Below are 20,902 nucleotides of genomic sequence, written 5' to 3'. Positions count from 1 at the left end.
GTACTGAATACTGGTGACTGGTTCCCCTCCTAGATTCTGAGAGTCTAGCGTTTGTCAAGGAAATGTTCTCCAGCCTTCTACCCCCACTCTCCACCCCCACCCCCTTCTGTCTTTACATTCCAGCTCCGAGGAAGGCCATTTGGTGAAATACCTACTACAAATTTCCTTTTGTGGAGCTCAGCGCAGACAACAGGGATCCCTTCTGTCCACAAGGTGCTGTGTGGAGGAGCTCGGCTCTGTTCAGAGGGGCTGACCACGTGGGAGCTAGCTTAAGAGAGTCAAAGAGGCCATCTGAATTCTCTCCACTCAAGGGCCATGCCAGGTTGTGAATGCGCACACACAGCCTGCACACTTGGGTGTGCAAGAGTCTCTCCTAAGCAGGTTCATCACAGTAGGTTCCTGTATCCTTAGGATTCATCACCGAAGGCGCCTGTGAACCTTGATGGGAAATAACATACTGTCTGTTCAAAAATAAGAAAAGCATTAAGTCTTCCATCAGGGTTGCCTTCTGTTGAAAAACCAAATACAGAGTGCACACACCTGCAATGCCAGCACTCGGGAGGCGGAGGCAGGAGGAGCATGATCTTGGGTTGAAGGCCATTCCTATGGTAGATAGTGAGTCCCCACTTCAGACAAACACAACCACAGCAAAGTGTGAGACCAGCAAAAGATGACGCCCCGTCCCCGATTCAAAAGTCTATCCTGGCTCCTTCTGAGCAGAGCTGTTCTTAGGTTGTGTTGTATAAATCGAATTCTCAGTGTGCAGAACTATCTCAGCATCAACTGTATTAGAAATAGTAAGATTCGCTGCCGGGCTCCCTGGGGGTTAGAGCTGGGAGGGCTGATCTTTATGTTAATAGGGAGAGCACCTGCTTGAGCAATCTGGGAGCACAGGTTTTCTTCCCACGGTGCTTTCTCCATGTGAATTAATCTGCTAGCTGGTATGTGTGTCAGTTTATTTAGGGACATGTGTGCTGACAATTGGCTTCTGACTGTAAAATATGGTCTTGGGGGAGACCATGATTAATTGCCTACCTTGCAGTGTGTGTATGTATGTGCGTTCGACGACAGGCATTATCAGTGCGCATGTGTCTATGCAACGAAAGGCAGGCAATCATTCAGACATCGGAAGTGTGAATAAACAGACAAGCTCTTGGAGTTATCTGGACTTTCGTTCTCTTCGCGGACAGTGAAAAGTTTCTGCACCTCATAAGCCTCTCTGCTGAAGCAACACTCCAAATCAAACTGAATTAGAAAAAGCCCAGCATGTTCCTGGATGATTTTCTGCCCCCCCCCCAAAAAAAACAAGTGTTTGTTTTCCGGAGGAGAAAGCAGCGTGTGTGTGTGTGGGGGGGGGGGGAGCAGTTTAAATATTCTGTGGGAGTGGTCTTGAGCATCTCTCGGGGAGGAGCCCTGTTTACTGGGTTTTCTGAGATGAGACAGGGATTGGGGAGAAAGAGATGGCAGAGGGAGATTGAGGTTGTGCTTCTAGCAGAACTTTCCAGACTCTGGGTATATGGATGCCAGGACTTGGGGTGGAGCTTCCACCAGAACATTCCAGGCTCTTTGGATATATGGATGTCAGGGACTGGGGTGGAGCCTAGGAGATCTTATTTCTCCTTGAATGTTTCATTTTCAGATCTAAGACAGGAGACAGTTCACGGCAGGAGATGTTTCCCGCAGCGCTAGGTATTACAGCAGCACACACCGTATTTAAAGGAAAGGGTGCTGAGTGTGATGGCAACTGCTTGCCGCCCCAGCCCTTTGGGAGCCAAGACAAGCTCGAGGCTAGCTTGAGTGGCACAGGGAGAGTCTAGTTCAAGACAACAAACAAGCAAAACGCCCCAAGCAAAGCAGACCAGCTATGAGAGTAAACAGAAAGAAGTAGGGCTACATCTCCAAAGGATCTGTATAGTAACAAGTTGTTTGTCTTCTGGCTTTTGTTTCTGTCTTTGAAAGCCGCTAGTGGAGGTCAACCCCCGGATTCAAAATCATAACAAGGTAGCGTTCTGTTGGTCTCTTGTTAGAACCCAGAACAACACATGACTGGATAATATAGTCCCCCGAACAGAAATAAGCAGCGCAAGAAACATTGCTTCCTTATAAAACTAACACTGTAATAGGAAAACAAAAAGTGCTATCAGAGAAAGTAAAATATTAAGCTTAAGAATTGGCTGTTGTTAAAAGCTCGCAGCACTGATAGACAGCTGGGCGCCTCTGCATCATAACTTTGGTCAGGGGTGGCATCCTGAAGACTCTTAATCTCAGCATCGGCATTCTCCATTGGAATATTACTGTAGCATCAAAACCCGGAGTGAATTTAAGGGGTGAAAAAAATGGGAGCACACAGAGGTGGCCAGCTGAGAGGACACTCTCCCAGGGTATGCAAGTGACAACCCTGTCTGAATGCTGTGTGCCTGGCACACGCCACCTCACCTGGTCCCTGGCTTGTTAGAGACTGGCCTTGGGAGGTTGCTTTAATCATCGTGTGGTTCTTCCAGGGGGAAAGACCTGGAGCTGGGACCTCAGTCAAGCGGACTGCCTGGGGAAGGAGAATATTGCTGAGATGAAGAGGGTGAACGGAAATCTGGACGAGAAGGACAAATCATCTCTAAGTTGAGTAAGACCAGAGGAGGAGGCGGCAGCACAAAGGGCAGCGATGGCACTCCACCGGAGGCTGTTGCAGGGAGACTGTAAAAAAGAGCAGCTTCCTGCAAACTAAGTGGTCAGGAGAATAACAGCGTTGCTGTGGCTAGATTAGGGCCAGGATTTGTTGGGAAACCAGGTCGGGAGAAAGCTGGTGTTCATGCGAAGCAGGCGGTGACTGCCTCCAGTTCAGACGATGTGATGGGCTCCTTTCCTTGCTTTCCCGGGAGAAGTACTCGAAGATCTTTCAGTCCCTCAGCGAATGTTTACTGGTGTCTACTAAGAGCTAAGTGGTAAGGAGCTGGAGATCTGCTGTGAAGGAGCTCTCCATCTAGGAGCTGGCAAAGGGAGAGGAGAGGTGAACAGAGGAGCCTAATATTGCGCAGGACAAGAGCCCTGTGGGAGGGAGGGCCACAGTTCTGTCGTCCGTGCCGGAGAAGTATTTAGGCCTCCTGGAGGGAGCCAATGGCCAGGGCTAATTAGGCATTCTCCAGCAAATCCTGGAGGAACTGCCTTCTAGGCGTAGAGAACAGAGAACTCAGGATGGAAAGGCATCTCCTCCATTGTCTGGGTGGATTGGGAGCACAATGGACGTGGTGCTAAAGCAGGAGACAAGCAGCGGGTCAGCAGGTCTAGGAGAAGTAGCCAGAATGGCTCGGAGGGAGTTTCCTAAGCACCGAGGTGATAGCCAAGGGGAGCTAGGAGCAGCTAAGGCTTGCTTGATGAAGACTGGAAAGTGAGGTTTTGAGACGGGGAGGAAGGTGGCCTTGGCTTTCCTGGCAGGGTAGCCAAGGCCATCTGTGTGTGCACTGAACAAGAGACTCGGGGAGCACACAAGAGGCTCCCTGGAAATTCCAGAGAGGAAATGAAAGGATTGCCACATTGTCATTATTTGAAATTCACAAAGACTTTCGTCAGCCACGTAACCAACTCTCACCGACACCCCAGCCCTACATCTGTTGATCTGCTTTTAAATGTGGTGTGATCGACCCTCCCAGTATCTGCAGAGATGGAAGTGCCAGGCGTGACAGTCCTGGGCAGGAGCCAAGGCATATTGATTACATACTGTCTATCCTCTTGTCGGGGCTTGTTTGTTCCAGAGTCAAACGTCACCCAACAGGAAGGGCTTCTTTATGGAACTCCAGTCATGAGTCTTGGCGGGAGTTTGTTTGTGTATTTAAAAGGGGGGTCCCCCACCTTCTTAAATCTCAAAGAGAAGAATCATACAGAAGATGCTGGGTAGCTGGCTCAAAATACTCTCGTCTGAACTCTGGAGGTTTCAGTCCACACTGATTTATAGTAGTGCTGACCCTTAACTTTGGGTGAAGAATCTCCTAGACTCCAGCTGTGGTGACGAGCCCCCGAAACACACACAGCTATGGTGATGAGCCCCCACCCACTCCACAGCTAGGGTGATGAGCCCCTAAAACACACAGTTTGGGTGATGAGCCCCCCAAAGCTAGGGTCATAAACATCCCCCCACACAGCTAAGGTGATAAGCCCCACCCACACATACAGCTGAGTGTGGTATATCTCTGTGTGGTGTATGTGCGCGTGTGTGTACAGGGGTATGTGCCTATGTTTGTGTGTGTCTGCACAGAGGCCCGAGAAAGGTGCTGGATGCTTTGTCCTTACTCCCTTGAGGTCTCTCACTGAATCTTGAGGAGTGCTTGTATCCTGCAACTCTCCGTAATCCCCTTGTCTCCACGCTCTGCAGTACTGGGGTTACAGGTGTGTGGAGTCATGTTCACCCCTGTCTTGCAATCGCTTCTAATCACCTGCTTCTTTATTAGATGCGAGCTCCCTTGAGAGGAAGAATGGCCTCCATCTCACAGAGATTTGCCAGTCTCTTTCTCTCCAGAGTGCTGGGATTAAAAGCCGCCACCACTGCCCAGCTTCCGGATTTATGGAGACTGCTGAAGTCTGGCAAGAATGGTGGGCACACAGGGGTACGTGTGGGTAACTGACCTTGGGTGGGCTATGAAGCTTTTTGTGGGGACTAAGCCAAACAATAACCTTTCTGAGTTCTGTCCAAGTCACAGGGCCCGAGTGTTTTTTGTCTGTAGTCTTCCCCACATGAGTGGGTTCTCCTCCAGCACTCTGAGCCTCACGAAGCTGGGGGGCTCTTAGTCTCCATCTACCCTCTGCTCTCAGGACCCAACCTCGAGGCAGCCTTCACACTGCCTGTGGTCTCTAGGATGACTTCTGTCTGGATGCTGGCTGCTCCGTGAGCTGTTGGCGGAGCTCCAGTGAGCCCTGTAGTCTCTGCCGGACTTGATACCAATAAAAGGTGAGCTCTGGAGAGAATTTTGCTTCTTAGTTGTTTGTTTGTTTGTTTTCCTCTTTGGTTCTTGCTAGGGTTCCCGTGGAAACTAGAGGGTGTACCGTGAACTCATGATTTTGGTTTTCCTGTGTAAGCAGTTCTTGGGGTCCTCTGCCTGAGGGTGATGTAGAAAGTCTCTTTGTCATCCCCATGCTAATTCTTCTTCCCTCTCTCTTTGTTACTCTGCTTTCCCCTTCTCTGCTTATGGAATTCTGCTTTCTCCAGCATTTCCCTTGGGGCATAACCACCCCCAGCGCCCACCCTACTCCCATTCCCACCCTCTGCATCTGCTTCCTTCTGATCCAGCTTGCCTTTGTTCCTGCTGTTGAAGCTGGTCGGGAGTTCACGCCACACATTTTCACGGTGAAGACAACTTCTTTTTCAAAGAGTCCCTGGGCATTCAAATATTTCTAAAATGAAGCAAACACTAGAGGAAGACATGGAGAGGGTGTGAGTCTGTCGCAGCAGAGGTCCCCCGAGGTGAGAATGCTGGACGCCCACTTCCTCCTCTGCCAGGCTAGTGACAGCTCTCTCAAAAACACATGCAGGGCAGAAAGACTGGTTTTCTCTGTCAGATGAAGGAATTTCCATAAATATAATTAAAATAATGTGGAAGGCATATATGGCCCACACATTGAAACCAGGGGCTTAGCAGATATTTATATACCCACATACACAGCAAGCAGTGTTAGTGGACGCGGTGGAAAGAACCCAAACACCAGCAGAAGAGATTAGGTTTGAGGGGATAAGCAAATTCGGCATATGCATACAATGCAATCTTAGCCTTAGAAAAGAATGAAATTCTGATACAGGCTACAGCATAAATCAACCTTGAATATATTTTGGTGAGTGAAGTAAGCCAGATACGAAAAGATGGCTACTGTGTCATTTCTCCTGTATGAGAAACTCAGAGCCGTCAAACTCATAGACTGTAGAGTGGTGGTCACCAGAGGCCTGGGAGAGGGCCACGGAGTGACTGTCTAAGGGGTCAGCATTGCTGCTCAAGGAGACGATTGTGTATACACACGTGCATACACTTAATCATCCAGTGTTAGCCATTGAGTCTCTGCGGGACTGAACTGCACACTTAAAACGGCAAGATTGGTAAAGCCGCGTTAGCTGTCCTTTCACCACAATAGACAAATAGAACAACCAGCAGCGTGGATATCATAGTTTTGTTGTTTCTCCATAATTCATTTTTCTCTTTGGTCCAGGCTATGGAGAGAAGAATCAAAAGATGATTGGAGATTCACCTACCAACGTAGCTGCTGCTTGTGTGTCTTCTTTCTACGCCACGCTGCTCATAAAGCTTATTAATAACACCGAAGCACACCTTCCTTCTAAGTAATTTTTCTCCCGGTGACTTTTGTGCACCAGCCTAGGAAAGAAAACATCTTTATTGAGGCGAATGCATGCTTGCCAAAGTTACCAAAACAAACCCCGTGACTGTGGCAACCCTTGGAACTGGGCTGGGAAACCTGGATTTTGCAATTCTTAGACACACACTGAATGACACTTCTTGTCCTGGGCTCCCTGACTTCATACAGGAAGTATGTGACCTCCAGGTCCCCGGGCTTTCTGAAAGGGAACTTTGACAGGGACCAAACGAGCAGTGGGATTCCTCTCAGCTCAGGTAATTTTTTGTGGCTGATAGTTGTGTTAAAGTTTTGAAAAGCAAATACCACCTGCTTGCTTAACCTGAGAACGGGAGCTCGGGTGGAATGAACTCAAATTTGATGGCCAGACGCCCTGAGCGCTTGGCAGACTTATAGGGTGATTTTTAGTGAGTCATTTTGACATTCTGTGTCTGCATGCCACAGGGGAATTTAGGGTTGAAAGTGGCCCCCTCACACCTGCCAGTTTCCTTAGGGTGACCCAGGTTAAATTCCTCTCTGCAGTTTGGGGAGCAGGCATGGGATGAAACACACACACCAGCTCCATTGTGACATAAAATCCAAACAACATGAAATCCCAAAACCTGTAAGACACTGCTTCCTTTGACCTATTTCAAATATCACACTGGGATTTCGTCCCTTCCTCTTTACTGCTCTCTTTCCCCTCTTTCGTCCCTTACTCCCATTCTACCCTTTCTTTGATTTTCCATTATCCTTTTGCAGTTCATGCACCCTGAGTATTACACTTTTGCCCATTTATGTCTTCCAGAGCTACACATGCATGACTCCAGCGTGTATGCATGCACACACACATATGCCACATACACACACGCCACACACATACGCACATACACACATGCACACAAATGCGCTCATGAATGCATGAACACTCACATGCACTCATGCACAGCCATACACACACCAAATTACTCTATGTCTCAGTTTTCTTGCAAGCCTTCAGGCATGGATTGTAGGTATTATATTGTGGGACTATATATTCCATTATATTATGGAAAATGGAGGGAGCTGGCAAATAGATGGTTGGTCGAAGTCACTTGAGAACAGAAAAGATGGAGATAGCATAGTAACGAGTCCACCCTTAACACTTTCCTAGAGCTCTCTTCAGTTGCCACACACAAAAGCCAGGTCTTCGGCCTTGCCAAATACTAGGCCTACTGAGGAGCCCAAAGTGGGGGACAAGAAGGCATGCTATGTCTATGCTTCCTTTTTTGAGGCAGGGCTCTAGTTCTGCTTGGGAAATACTGGATGTCTGAGGAGCTAGCTGACAGGCCAGGTGGGAGACTACAGGGAGAACCTTCCTGGGGCTGTGAGGAAGAAAGCCCAGTTTATTGGTTTCTTTTTGTGTTGCTGACTGGACTCAGGTTGACGTGACCATCTAAGAGGATGAGGTACTGTTGGGGAGCACAGACAGATGAAAAACTGGCAAAAAAAAAATAATTGTAACATTTGAAATGTTGCTAAATATCAGTAGCAAAAGCTATAGTAATGATGATGTCGTTATAGCTAAGAGACCAGCTAACTATTTTTACCCAGTGTGTTTTGAATCCTGTGATACATTGCTGTTTCCTTCGTGTTACACTCGGGCCACAGCTACTACTGTTATAGGCAATATACAGGGCATCCCCCCGTGGAGAGATAAGGTGATGCTCAGTAAAGCACTGAAGTAACCGTTTGAACAGATAGCCACGGTTCATGAGTTGGGCAGCTCCGAACTGCAGGTGGCTTGCAGCTCCAGGAATGGTGGAGTGGGGTGGGGGTCATAAGGTGAGTATTGAAGCACAGTGAAGATGCGACTGTCCAAAGTGGGGGCAGTAGCCTTCAGTCTCTGGTTAGAGGCAAGCAGGCACTTTCTGATGGATAAAGCAAGTCTCAGCTCCCAGCTGTGGTCCTTGCTGCTGAGTCGACTTTCTAGTTTGCTTAGATAGCATCCCAGGACACCACAACTGCCTCAGCCTAATCACCACCCATTCAATTATCCTAACATAGGGCAGCTCCAAGACTGGCAGCTCCAAGACCTGAAGACTGGATGACTAAGAGACAGATGCTTCATTATATAGCCATTATACTGCCTCCTTTTAATATTAATATTCTTGCTTCTTGTATCTGACTGAGATGCCACTCGATCCACGGTCACTATCACCAACAAAGTGACGTGTCATTGGGAAAAGATCTCTAGATGTGGGTAGAAGAGGGGGACAGACAGTCTTCTGTTCTGACGCGGTGGCCAGTTAAGGTGGCAAGCCTCCCTTCCCATAGGCTGGTCGCGCTGACAACATCCGACAGGCATGTTTTAATTTAATTAGGTTGAAGAGGTAAGAAAGAGCAGTTTTGGGGTGTGGTTTTCTTGGGGTGGTGTGGAGATGCATAAAGGCATTTTTTTAAATGGTGTTTTAGTTGGGCAATTACAGAGGTTGAGTAATTTAGTGTTTTGGATGGGAAAAGTCAACACTACAGTCGGGGATGAGGATACAGGCTGCCAGGCAAAGAGGATGGCACAGTTGATGGGTACCTCCCGCTGGGAGACCCAGACGCTACCAAGCATCCTCCTGGCACTGTCTGGGTGATTCTTGCCCTTTCCCCCTCTCCCTGCTGTGTGCCCTGGGTACTTGGCACATGAGGAGTATGTCCCGAAAGTCAGATGTAAGAAAGAAAATGAAACAAAGTAGAAGGTATTTTGCTTTTCAGGTTTTCACCCTGTGCTGGCTAGTTTTATGCTAAATGGATGCAATCTGTAGTCATCTGAGAGGAGGGAACCTCAATTTAAAATATGATTCCATAAGATATGGTTGTAGTACATGTTCTTAATTAGTGACTGATGGGGGAGGGCCCAGGCCATCATGGGTAGTTCTATCCCTAAGCCGGTGGTATGGGTTCTATAAGAAAGCAAGCTGAGCAAGCCATGAAGAGCAAGCCAATAAGCAGTATCCCTCTATGGCCTCTGCATCAGCTCCTGCCTCCAGATTTCTGCTCTGTTTGAGTTCCTGTCCTGAGTTCCCTCAGGGATGGATTGTGACCTGGAGATATAAGAGAAATAAATCTTTTCCTTTCCAAGTTGCTTTTGGTTATGGTGTTTCATCACGGCAATAGACCCTAACTAAAGTACTTCTCAGTAGCAACTATCTCTCTTCCTATCTCTCTCTCTCTCTCTCTCACTCTCTCTCTCTCTCATATCTACAAGTCCACAAGTTGCTGACTAATTGTTAATTATTTTGGGAAAACTTATTCTGGAGCAGATACAGGATTTGATTTTAGAGCCTCCCTCCCACTTAAACTACAGACCCTAGATCTAGCAGCTTTTGTATTTGTAAATAAAGCTTTACTGACAACCAGCTGTGATCATTTGCTTGTGTATTATCTAATTCTATTTGCTCTTCAATGGCAGTGTGAATGCTTACAGCAGGAGTCATATGACCCAACTGCTTGTTACCTGACTTTCACAGGAAGAGATTGTGGGTTCCTGCGTTTGACTATTATGCAGTCTCTCAAGAACTAAGATCTTGGAGCAAAAAACAACCATATCTTTTCACAGACAAGGGAAGCAAATTCTTTTATTGCCACAGCCAGTTTAATATTGTATTTTAAAAGAAGACGGGAAAACTGAATGTAATTTGAAGAAAATCAATAGTTATTACATGCCCTTAAGGAGAGTCAAGCTTTAAGATAGATTGGAAAGCTAACGTTGTGACAATGGCCTCCAGGCTATTCAAAAAGTCGGCAGATGCTTAGTATTTTCTATCTCCATATAGGAAAGTCCCCCTCTTCCACTGCCCAATTTGAATGGTTCATATATTAGAATCAGGTTTCTGAGGATGATTAGAGCCTGGAGATCTTTAAAACAGCTTAGGAACAGCTGTTCCAAATGACACAAGCTGAGAATGACCACTATTGCCAGGCAGCACCCCAACTCGTCTTTATTCTGTACCAGTTGGAAGCCAGGTACAGGTATCATAGAAGCACATGAAGACCCATACTCAACTACATACATATCTATGATTGTTACATATGTAACCTTGACTACACTCAAAATCATCTGGAGGCTTGGGAGTTGCCTGTCAAACATGGTAGGAAGCATCTAGCATATGAGATGAAGGACCCCTTGACGATTGGGGTTCTGAAAGCAGTGATAGAGCTATTACTGTAGGCCTTAAGGAACATCTTCAGCAATAATTTCTAGCACTTGTAGATTCAAGGAAAAAATGTGCAAAATATCGATTTGTCACAGTACATGTCATGGCCTAATACAGTCACTATTAATGGAATTCAGCTTCAAAATTGTTGAACGGTTCTTGATGGAAAGTTTTTCTAACTCTCAGATGCTACAAGCATTGCTGTGCGCTGCATAAAGATGAACGCATCCTGTGCTCTGCATGTTTGTAGACTAAAGCACCCCATGTACTTCATATATGTAGACTAAAGCACCCTGTGTGGGCTGCACGTATGCACACTAAAGCATCCTGTGCACTGCATGTAGACTGAAACATCCTGTGTCCTCATGTAGACTGGAGTGTCCTTTGTACTGCCTGTAGACTACCCGGGCAATACACAGTGACTTTATATTAACCGTGAGCTCTGAAGGGTAAGAATTACGTATAAATCTCACTATTTCCGGTTCTTAGCATAGCCTTGCACATTGTAGATATAGGGAAAACAATCCTTTTAGAGCAATGGGAGCAGAGCTGCTGTGTCAGGTGTGCACTAAGCATATATTCAGAGAAAGCAGGACCGCTGCGAGCTAATTAAACACTCTCTGCTGTCTGGGAGACAGTTACTTCCAGGTCTTGTTCTTACACTCTCCTGCCCTTCCCACAGCTCTAGCAAGTTCATCTCAGTTTGGATCTGCCCACAGGTAGCCAACACGCTTCAGCTGCATACTTCTACAAGTTCACACTGTGTCTGGACAATAATGCTTGGAATTTATATTGAGCCTTTCATCTTTGAAGTTCAGCGTTCTGGCTCTAATCTTTATGACTTCTTGCAGAAGTAGGAAGTCATTATTTTGATTTTAATTTTACAGGCCGAGGTGTGAACATGTGACAGACATCCAGGTTCAAGGGTCTGTTCAGGGGCCCTGCATGAGTCAAAGTTGAGGTGGGAACAGAGATGGATGTTTCGCAACCCTAAATTAAAGTTTCTGTTTTTGCTCTTTTTCAATTCAAAGGCAGTGTGTCATTGTCTCCCCCTTTCTCTACCCCATAGGAAAGAGAAATGAGCAATGATTCTAGTTCATTCCAAATGCATTTAAAGACAGAGATGGAAATCAAGCTGCAAACTCTAAATTTTTTAATACACACACACACACACACACACACACACACACACAATTATTTCTCCCTTGGCCTGGCTGGTCTTAAGGTAGCTAACTGTCAACTGTCCATGGTTCCACAGGCTTACTTTGCCCTGATGATTATCAGCCACACGGAGGCCCTAGGCAGATTGTTTTTTCTCTGATCCTAACGCAGCAACAACACTTTCAAACTGAAGACTTTATCATTAAGGCGTGATGATGACTTGCAGGACAGTGCAGGGTTATAATGCAGTTTGAAAACAAGTCTCTATGAATGGTAATAAAACCTAAGGGGGGGGGGGGCTATACAGACCTGTGAAAGGATTCACGTTAGATGAACCCGTAATATCTGCTTCCTTGAAGTATCTCGTTAGCATTTATCAAGCCGTTAATGGTCTCCAAACACTTGACAGTTAATCCATGGAACATCCTTTAGAGATAATTAAATATTCTGATCTGAACTTCCAGAAGCAGACACGCCAAGCAGCCATGAGACTTGACCGGAAGGACAAGACAGGAAGCCGGGGTTGAAGTAGGCGATCAATAACCTCCTGTACCTCGGAGAGATGCCTGTCCATGCAACTAGTTCTTCAGGATGCTCTTTCAGAGCCACCGTGAAAACCCAGTCAAGAAGAAAACTTTCTTTTTTTTAACTTTCACAAACTCATATTTGGTTCAATAAAAAAAAATGCACTTAGTTTATATAAAAAGTGATCCTCGGTTGCTGCCAGACTTATTTGTGGAGACTAAGTAGGATATTACCCACTCACTGGGTGAGCTTGGAGGTACAGGAACTTGGGCCCCCTCTCCTCAAGCATTCTGAGGATCCTTAGGACGTCTAAGCGCATTTGCTGGAGGTCCGACTGTGTTGCAGAAGGATCCTTGTTCCAGTTCCTACAGCACCAGTGCCATTTTCGGAAACCCTCTGTACCGCGGTGCTGAGGGAAATACTGACAACATTATCCTGAGACATTTTTTAAACTGAAATGAATGATTTCTTTCTTTTGTAGACTCACTTAATACCCTTCTCTCCACTTCCATATTTCTTTAGTAGTACTTTATATTGATAATGCAGGGAGATCCAGGAGAGATTTTTATAGTACATGCCCCAAGATAAGACATAATATATGAAGAAGGCTTAGAACAAGTGAGCGTTTTAAACTTTGGAGGAAACATAAAAACTTATACCTTTTTCTTACATCTAGTTTTACTTGAAATTTTGTTTTGTTTTGTTTCGAGACAGGGTTTCTCTGTGTAGCCCTGGCTGTCCTGGAGCTCACTCTGTAGACCAGGCTGGCCTTGAATTCAGAGATTGGCCTGCCTCTGCCTCTGCCTCCTGAGTGCTGGGATTAAAGACATGAGCCACCACAGCCTGGTGAAAGATTTTTAACAACACTAAATGCATGCAAACACATATACTGCTGGACCCAGAGCCTGGGTGTGCTAGGCAAGTGCTTTACTACCGAGTTCCATTCCCCACTCCCCTTTCAAGGCAGGGTCTCTCTGCGTAGTTCGAACTGGTTTCCAACTACAGGGCTTCCTGCCTCTGCCCGCAAGTGCTGGGGTTACAGGTGAACCCATCGTGCCTGGCTCTACTTCCTTGTTTTTTTTTTTTTTTTTTTTCAGCGTGACTAGAATGTGACTTGAAAACAACCCCGGAGACAGAATTTTATAAAACAGTGTTAACCTGGAGAAGGAAAGGTTTCCTTTGACGGTTATTTTCTGAGGGTCAGTTTTTTTTCTTTAAGTTTTTATTTTTATGGCATAGAAAATATGTTCAGTTAGTAATTTCTGACAAAGTCACGTCAGTGACGATGTTAGCAAGTCCCTCATGTGTCAGCTGTTGCTCCGACAGCATTGTCACCAGACATCCACCGAGAAGCTCGCTAAGCACCGCTCTCTCCATTTTGTGGGGGGATGAAAGTGATGCGTTGGGAAACACACAGTAAGAAGGTCAGGCACTAATTTGCCGGAAGTCAGGATCTGAACTGGGGCAATTCAGCTCCAGGCTGTTAACCAGTGTTTCTAACAGTCGCCAAACAACTCTTTTGATCCCAGGGTGAAGTGGGAATGTTGAAGACACGTCACAGAAAAATCGGCTGTCTTAAGGAAGGCGGTTCAGTGAGGAAAGCCAGCAGAATTGCCTTCGATTATAAAATTTTTTCAATGTGAATAGTTACTTCTAGTCAGCAAGGATGCTTTCGCTCTGGGTCACCGGAAGGTCTGAATGATGGGGAGGGTCTGTTCTTCCCTCTGCCATTGAGAAGACAGGAGTAGAACGGTGTGAAGAAAGGAAGCAATAATTGTGGCTTCCAATGGCTTCCGTCCTTCCTGGGCTGGATGATTTTCCTGTACTGCTTTAACACATACATCTACATGTGACATTTGCATGACAGAGGATTTCAAAGCGCCACACGCTACACATTTCTGGGAAAATAACCATCCTGGTGTTTGGAGCAGGTGTTGACCACTCACAGCCTTTCTGAGGCAGCCTCTTTACAAACTGCAGAGACAGGCTTTTCAAAGGGAAAGAAGCACCGTGAAGTGGAGTCTGGGAAAATCTGAAACTGAGCCCAGATGGTCTTGCTGTGAGGCCTTATCTCTCAGAGCCAGGGATGAAAGGTGAGAGGCCGGGCAACCTCTTCCTGTTTATTTCCACCCTCCTGTCCTTTCTGTGACACTTTGCCCCCAGAGCTGGCCTATTCTATTTCTTTTTCTGCTTCCTTCCTGCTCTCTCTGAGAGAGTCTGAGGCAGCCTGCTCTGGCAGAAATGCAGAAACATCATAGGCCACTGGAGGCGAGCAGGGTCCTGGAGCGGTAATACACTAGCAATAGATGCTAGCAGATGCTGGATTCTGCAGAGTCAGGCAGGGCTGCATCTCCAGGCTGGAAGAGCAGTGCACACTTTGCAGAGGGAAGGCTGCCGGGGGCATGGCTAGCTTCATTTCTGGGACCTAAGCATGTGCTTTTTTTTTTTATTATTTAAAAACCAACTCTAGTGTTTTATCCCTTTCCTGAGATACTTATGTTATTTACAGTAAATCTTATTATTGGGATCATCTAGACTAGCTTTTCCTTCCCTCCCCCTCTCCCTATCTTTCACTCTCCCTCTTTCCTTCTTCCCTCCCTCCTTCCTTCCTTTCTTCTGTTCCCCCTCCATTTTGGCCAGAGCGTCTAAATTTCTGTATACCACTGATTACTAAAGAAAAAGAAAGTAAGAATTGGGGGGAAAGGTAAATGCATGATTATATAAAATGAAAAGCAACAAATTGCTTCTGGGTTGCCAGATTTTATACATTTGCTGAATAAAATTGTTGAGACAAACAAGCATCATTTCCACTCATTGTTTCACAGATAGCGGGATGATGTAACCACGGAGGATGGGAAGCAGCAGCATCCTTCCTCAGAAACAATGCCCCACAGTGTTAAGTCTATGCACCCATTTGCAAAGAAGTATTTAAAATTTATGAATGTAAGAAAATGATCAAGTAGTTTTAGTACTTTAGGTGATGAACACACCCTTCAGACACTTGTTTTTGCTGGAGGATTATCAGACTTAATCTACAACGTGAAGGGGAGTCCAGATGCCTGGCTTCCAGGAACGATTTAAAAAGCCATGTTCAGTGCTTCAGATCTTCCCTCCCGTAACACATAAGAGGCGATGTCATTGCTGGTGTGATTCCATCCAAGGTGGAATACGCTTGGCAGGGTGATACTCGATGCCCGAGGCTACACAATAATTTGGAATCTTTCTCCCACTGGTAATGCCTAGGCTGTACCTTGAGAATCTGGGTGGGTGCTAGTCATAGGGTCAGGGGCTGGGGAAGCAAAGGGGCAGATCTCAGCCTTGCTTTGACCCATCTGAACAATGAAATGTCGCCTTTGACCATGGAAACCCTGCTTCACAAGCCCCAGGCCCCTTCGGTAGTGAAATCTGTTCCTATGAGGACAAACGGGAGGGAGGCATCTGTTGTTCCTTGAAAATGCTCTCTGGAGTCTACACCAATCCACTCAACCTGGTAAATAGTTTTCTTTATATTCTTTCATCTTTTCATGATTCTAAGTGCTCCTGTACTATCCGTGCCTGGCACCCAGGAACAATATTCTGCTTCACAGAATTTGGTTTGAGCCCCAAGTCAAGAAATAGGAGCATTTCCCATACCAGCTTGTCAGCTGGCTCCCTCTCCCTGCATGGCATTTGAGCAGCCAATGGCAGCATCAGGTGATGGGGAGGGATATAAAGAGAAGCAGGGACCCTCGTGCAAGAGACAGGTGTCCTAGGTTGGCCCTCATCAGGGTAGACAGACACCATCTAGGAGAGGCCCACCAGGGGCAGATGTTGCCGCCTCTGCCTGATCAGCTGTGAACCAGGATTTGAGGATTACTACTTAGACGCTGTTATGCCCCCTTACATTTCCCTAGCTGACATCCCAAACTCCAGTACCTCAGAGCGCAGGTGCAGATATAATTAGGAGAGCTGAGCTCACATCCCTGAAGCTGGTTTCTAGATGGGCACAGCCATGCTCTTTGTTCCCTTGTCATCCAGATGCTTTGCTGATATGGCTGTAACATGCCCCTAGACTAGAAGGATGCTCTGGGAATTGGTATGGAAGCGCACTCACGCCTTTTTGCTTTCCATTTAGAAGCCCCCTAACTCAGGATCTGTGGCAATGAGCTCTTCTGATTGGGCTGGGGTTCCTCAGGCCATAGGGAGAACATTAGGAATAGATGAGTGTTCCCTCGTTAGCAGGTCATGGGAGAATACTCTAGACCACGGCCTGATTAATAAGAATGAAATTCTCGGTAGTCTAGTAGGGATTCAAATGAATGGGAAGCAAGGGCCACGCCTAAAGTTGCTCTAATTGGACTTCACCCAGATGTGAAAGCTTGTAAACTTCAAAGGGCAAGGCAAACATTTGTTGATTTCCTGAACAAGTCTGTGGGAAGCATCTTTGCCCTTCTTCTCCAGAATGGCACCTTAGGCGGTAAGGTGGGCATTTTACAGCTGCAATGCCCACAGGGCCAAAGTCAAGTTTCCTCAGCAAGTTTCCCCTCCTGAGCTTTCAGTTGTTCTCAGTGCCAAAGACAGAGGCACCTCTGAGCGCAGAGGTGGGGGAGGGGAGGCAGGGGAGGAGAAGGATGGGGTGGTTAGTGTGTTGGTAAAACAAGAGGCAGGGTTTTTAAATGTCCGGGGTTCCAGCAACGTTGCTCCCTCCTCCTCCTCCTCCTCCTCCTCCTCCTCCTCCTCCTCCTCCTCCTCCTCCCCCCGCCCTCAGAGGTTAGTATGTTTAATTATTAAACACAGAAGCTTCATCAACCTTTGGACTCCTTGGAGACAACCAGCAATTATCTCAGATTCTGTTCCCACTGCCACCCCTCCCCAACTTCAAAGGGAACTCATTACCAGGCCCCAAATTCTTCAAATTACTTTCCCATCATCTCAAATGATGTTTCTAAGTAGTTCATAATGAGAGTCTAATCTAGCCTTCAGATGACCAAAGAAGCTCGCGGACGATGGACTGCGATAAAATTACCCCAACTTGGGGTGATTATCTCCGGATCATTCCTCCCAACACGATCTGAGGCACTGGTTTGTTAGAATCCTAGGAGATATTTTATGTCCATATATTTACAAGAATAATTTATACAGACTTCTCCCTGGCTCTTATTTGCAAATTAACATCCAAATGAGGCTTCTCAAAATGAGCTATTTTATGTCTTGCAGATGAATAATTAAAAATGTATATTAAACTGGAACGAATGTGATGGGCCTGTCTTTGAGGTTGCCAGTAAAATATAGTCGCCTTTGTTTTATGGAGGATTGTATTTCATATAAGGAAGATCAAGATGTCCCAGAGCCCTCGAGCCTTTATTAATAGTCACAAAGCTTAGCTCATTAATTTGAGCAGTGTCAGGTTTGCCCTTGACATCAACAAAAATACAAATAAAAAAAGAGACATAGTTATCACATTTTATGTTTGTTACTTAAGGTTTTTTTTTTCAATCACTATTTGCATGAGTACTTGATAACACATGTTAAGAGTAAGCCAGGTAGAGTCAGTGGTAAGGGTTTTCTGAAAATCATCTTTATATAGATTTAAAAGCTCTCATGCATGTGTCAGGCTGAGCCTTTATTGTCTGCTGTTTTTTCCCTCAGCTGCCTGCCCTTGCAAGCAGGCTCCCATCTTGGGGCAGGTAAGGTAGGCTCTCTGCTCCTTACCGTGTCCTTACAGCTTGCAAAGGAGATGAGAGGATGCAGTACAGGGATGTGTGTATGCCAGCAGCTGCCTGCAAGCATTTCAAGTTTTACAGGGACAGACAGCTACCGAGCTACCACAGCAATTCCAATGCAGAGAGATAGAGGGCAGGAGGAGAGGTCAAGTTTGTAATAGCAGCATGAGCAGAGGACTCTATCACAACCTTATCAGACAGCATCCATCACCCGTGTCAAAAAGACCAGGCAGGTAAGTCAACAGAGATGGAACACAGAGTAGAAACTATAGCTCCGCTTGCTGTAGATTCAGTAACAAGGGACCTGCAGATCATGACCTGCTCATTGTTGCCTCTACTTTATCTTTCTTGTCCCACTTTTGTTCTGATTTTGTGCAAAGCCAGAGAAGTCACTTAGGGACATAAATCAGGAGAGGTTACATGTCACCCAGCTGTGGGGGAGACGAGCCTTTCCAGAAAGGCGTGAAGGTTGTTGCGACACCTGTCATGTTCTTGTTCATGTCTGTCTATCTTTCCTTCCCTGCGCGGGATCAGGTGCCATAAAAATGGAAACTTTGACATGTGATCACATTAATTTTTAACCCTGAACTCTTGGCACCAAATCACTGAATAGAGATAAGTCTTAATTGTCGATTCCCTAGGAAGAAGTAAAGAGACTTGTAAAAGGAGAGAGGGCAGGGCAGGTAAATGGAAGAAAGGCAGGCAGAGGGCTCTTCTCATTGCTTTCTATTCTTGGGGTGCCAGGTCAGAGACAGTCTTCAGTGTCCTGGCCACTTATTAATAAGAAGGGCATTACACACAAACAGATAAGGACCAGATAGTCAGAATGGACTAGGAGTTGTGGGGAAGACTCGAACAATGTATTATTGACATGAGTACGGCCATGTCGGGGACCCCAATACCTCAGACCCATGAGAATGACAAGGTCTTCCCCAGGTCAGGTTCAGGAATGGCAAAGCCATCCCCTGGTTGAGGAGTACTGATGTTGAGAGTGTGTGCAGTAAGTACCAAGAGCAGTTTCCCTGGGCGACAACAACCTGAGAGACCTGCGGAGACTAGCTAGCTCACATCCTCGTCATTTGTGTTCTATATAATAGATATGACAAGTTCCCAGGCTGCCTTGATCTGTCTCCTGCAGAACACATAGCCCAGCTGATCCCAGCTTTTCTATGTCTGTTATCTTTCCATTCCTTGTTACCCAAGTCAAGTCAACCCAAAAGCTGTGTTAATCTTGGCAGGAAGTAGAAAGAAAGAAGAAAAATCTTTTCTTATCAAATAAACCATCTGTCAAATGGACACTGCTTGAAGTTTGTGCCTTCACTGAGCCAGTCCTCCTGAGATTCCTGCTTTTTGGGGACTCCAAGCAGAGAACAGCAACCACTGCCACTGTAAGAAGCTAGAGGAATGTGTGTTTGCATGTAATGTGGGCTTCTTATCACTCACATCAGAGGAAAACCATGTATAGCAAAACTAAGTTGTTTCCAAAAGCCCCGCTGCTTTCTCTTAAATGTTTTGCTTGACACAGACACAATTGTGTATACTCTTGCTTCTATAGGGCTCCAATTTTTTGCAATAACTAACCAGATGTGGTAGTTTGACTGTAACTGGCTTCCATAAACACATAGGGAGTGGCACTATTAGAAAGTACGGCTTTGTTGGAGTAGGTATGGCCTTGTTGGAGGAAGTGTGCTACTCTGGAGGTGGGATTTGAGGTCTCATATATGCTCAAGCCACGCTGAGTGTCTCAGACCACTTCCTGTTGCCTGCAGATCAAGATGTAGAACTCTCAGTTCTTTCTCCAGCACCATGTTTGCCTGCACGCCACCATGTCACACCATGATGATAATGGACTAAACCTCTGAAGCTGTAAGCCACCCAACTAAGTGTTTTCCTTTATAAGAATCCCCGTGGTCATGGTGTCTCTTCACAGCAATAGAAACCTTAACTAAGACACTTAACTAAGAGAAGTTAGAATCATCTAACATCATTAGTGTCATCTCTGATTGGTCCTGATGATTGAAAGACTCTGGACCAAATCCCAAAAAACCAGAATAGCAGAGCAAATAGGATTGTAAACTGCTTTAATGCCTATGCTTAGCACCCACATCAGGCGGCTCATAGCTGTCTGTAGCCCCAGTTCAAGGAGATTTGATACCTCTCTGACCTCCTGATACACAGACATATGCATGTGCACCCACACACACACAAAAAAAAAACCCCAAAAATGCCTATGTAGAATTTTTCTATGGTGGTATCTCTCCCAGGGACCTGAACACAGAATCACATGGCCTGAAATGGAAGGGCCGTCATGTTGCTGGGTGTAGATCCTCCTGGCTATATGGGAATACCTATGCTTTGTTACTAAGTATATTCAATGTGCTTCCCTCTCTTTCAATGGGCTCCTTCCCATAGGTTCCTCAGTCCTCTGATGAGAATTACTAGACTGCACAGCCTCCGACAGTGGGTAAAACGTGGTCTCGTTCCCAAGAGGATATTCAGCCCTCAAGAGACTTGCATCAAACTCAAATTATCAATTCAGCTTCGGGGAAAGCTGATCCGTAAGAGATGGAGGAAAGTCAGGCTAAATCTGAGAACCCAGTTCAGCTACCCACGCTGCTTCCTGGGTTTGAAACAGTAATATCTACCTATTGACCCTTTGCTTCGCCATTGATTTCTGAGCATAGGGCTTCCCATTAGAAACTGTATAACTGTGGTTTTGTGTCATGACTGTCTGTGAAGGCCTATAGTATGAGCCATGTGCTCCTGATGCCAAGGACCCTCAGATGGGTTGCTGACTGCTGCCTGTGGTCCCGCCACATCAAGGGCATGCCTCTCCAAAGGCGTTGGCCTTGAAAGACCCTACAGACCCCCTCCTCAAAACCCGCAGCTAGCATGCTCCCAGGGGAATGTCCTGTTTGCGTAAAAAAAAAAAATTCTCCGGATCAGCAGCCAGCCTGCTCTCATAAGAACATCCCATGTGCTTGAGAGAGCAGGATGTCTATG

At 46.1% G+C, this 20,902-nt stretch overlaps 1 long non-coding RNA gene across 1 annotated transcript; it reads left to right on the top strand.

The window, feature by feature from the left end:
* Positions 1 to 4,820: 4,820 nt before the first annotated feature.
* On the top strand, positions 4,821 to 6,452 carry LOC121455973. The gene is made up of 3 exons (XR_005975556.1): positions 4,821 to 4,936; positions 5,195 to 5,449; positions 6,184 to 6,452. It is a non-coding gene; the product is annotated as an uncharacterized LOC121455973 (long non-coding RNA).
* The last annotated feature ends 14,450 nt before the right edge of the window (positions 6,453 to 20,902 follow it).

This window comes from Microtus oregoni, unplaced genomic scaffold (assembly GCF_018167655.1).
Source record: "Microtus oregoni isolate MIOR12 unplaced genomic scaffold, Mior012 000014F_ref0000157, whole genome shotgun sequence".
Taxonomy (NCBI): domain Eukaryota; kingdom Metazoa; phylum Chordata; class Mammalia; order Rodentia; family Cricetidae; genus Microtus; species Microtus oregoni.
Note: the sequence above shows the minus strand (reverse complement) of the source record. Positions and strands in the feature narration are given on the sequence as shown.